Genomic DNA, 2,505 nt, shown 5'->3' with positions numbered 1-2,505 from the left:
ATGGGTTTCATATGCCTAATTTCCAACAAGTACATATTTGGTGTACTGACACCTATCTCTTGACTAAAATATTTAAATTTGTTTATATTCTTTGCATGTATTTATGGCTTACTTTTCCTTAGTTTTGAAAGGACTGTTAAGAATACAATTCATTTCAGTCACATTGATATTGATTAGCACCAGTTATATAAAAAAGACCTGTAAGATGATGGTGAAATAATCAAGATGCTAATTTAGTATATTGGCTAATAAGCAATGTAATTTTGCCCAAATTACATTTGTTTAGGGAATTTTTGGTTTTAGATGATGAGAACTACAGATACCTATTTCTCATAAACATCGAAGTACTTGGACTTTCTTAGGTCACCTGAAGTTAGCTTATGGAATGAAATAACAATTCTAATTTTCTGGGTTTAGGAATATATGTTCAAGAAAGTTGCTTTACATAAATGCCGACCTATGCAAGCATACCAGAAAATTGTACATTTTTTCCTCATAAGTTGACATGCTTAAAAAAATTCTTTGATTATCAAGTCACAGTTTTCCCAGAAAACAAAGTGATGCTTGAGGTTGGTTATCAATATTTTAAAGTGTGTTACAAATACGGTCACAGCATAATCTAGGAGCAGCCACCACAGCTGCCTTTTCTATAATCAAATTGCGTGCCTTTTTGTAAAGACAAGAAAATCTGTTTTAACTTTCTAAGGCATTTTGAGAAGACAAAAACAAATTGAAAGAGATCATGATTATTTATATGCAGCTTTCCCTAAATTGCTGAAATAGAGCAGGGACATTGACACAAAAGATTATGTTACTGAGAGTAGGAATAAGTGATATTTAATGATAAATACTTACTATGTTAAATTAGTTTTTGGACTAGATGCTATAAAACAGTAGCTCTTTGTTTTATTTGGTTTTCTTTAATATTTTTTAATCTTAAAAATAATTTTCCTCAAAAAATAAATATAAATCCTTCTGTAGTATTTAACCTAGATACTTGTTAAATGCTATTTTGAAATAGTCATTTTGGTATTTACATATTGTTGGCAGTTATTGTACAGAAGTAGAATTGAATTTTACATATTTAAAAAACCAAATAATCTTGCTCTACTTATTAATTAGATTTTTAAGAGTTTTCCATGTTGACAGGCATTTCAGCTGAATATAGGAATTGTGTGTCTTTCTTTCTAACATATTTGTTTGGTTTTTCCTATTTAGCTGCCTAGACTAGAAAGAGTATAGAGAACTTCACCTTGTTCCTGTCTTTAACTTAACCGTTTATAATATTTGGTGCAATTTATAATGGTGAAGAAATCACCTTCTATTTCTATTATGCTAAGAGATATTACAAAATGTAAATTGATATTTAATTATATAAAATTCTTTTTCTACATAAATCACAATTACTAAATACTAATTTTCTAATTAATCTTTCAATGTGGTGAATGCATTTGTTGATTTTTTTTTGTATAAAATCAACTTTTTATTTCTGGAATGAGTATAATTTGCTAAACACAAACAGTGCAATTTATAACAGTTCCAAAAATGAAATACTTATGTATAAACTTCAGACACAAAATAAATGTAAGGTATGTGTGCTCAAAAACACTGTCGAAAGAGATCAAAAGTTTTATGAACTGGGAGAATCAGTAGGATTCCGATGTTAATTCTTCCCAAATTGATCTACTGATTTAACAAAACCTAATCAAAATATAAGCAGTAGTCCAGGCATGGTGTGGCTCACGCCTATAATCCCAGCACTCTGGGAGGCAGAGGTGGGTGGATCATCTGAGTTCAAGACCAGCCTGAGCTAGAGTGAGACTCCATCTCTAAAAATAGCCAGGCCTTGAGGTAGGCTTCTGTAATCCCTACTATTTGGGGGGCTGAAGCAAGAGAATTGCTTGAGCCCAGGAGTCTGAATTTGCTGTGAGCTATAACACCACTGTAGGCTACCAAGCACAACAAAGTGAGATTATCTCAAAACAAACAAACAAACAAACAACAAAATATATATGTAAATGCAGTAATCATTGTAGATATTGACAAGCTAATTTTGAAGTTAATACAGAAAGGTAAAGGCATTAGAACATCCAATAGTTTTGAGAGAGAAAAATGAAAGAATTCCACTAAACAATTTAGAGATTTGCTATGTAGGGACCAAGGCTTTCGGTTCACTGAAAAATCACCAATAGGAGGCAGATCGATGAACAGGAGAAAAGATATATAAATTTTATTTTAATGTGTATGCACAAGAGCCTTCAGAATGAAGATCCAAAGATACAGGGGAAATTGTCAATGTTTATGCTTAGGTTCAATAAAGTATGCACAGATATAGAAATATGACTGGACAAAAAGAGTGTGATATAATGTTAATAGAACAGGTGGGGAAACCCAGCAAGCTCCATCCTTTTAAATTCTTGGCCTCTTTGAACATGTATTCATCTGAGTGTGGGCAGGGCACTCTGGAGATTGGAAACCAGATAATTTCTTTTTCTTTTTTTCTGG

The sequence above is a fragment of the Otolemur garnettii genome, unplaced genomic scaffold (assembly GCF_000181295.1).
Source record: "Otolemur garnettii isolate 467f Iridium unplaced genomic scaffold, OtoGar3 scaffold00034, whole genome shotgun sequence".
NCBI lineage: Eukaryota > Metazoa > Chordata > Mammalia > Primates > Galagidae > Otolemur > Otolemur garnettii.
Note: the sequence above shows the minus strand (reverse complement) of the source record.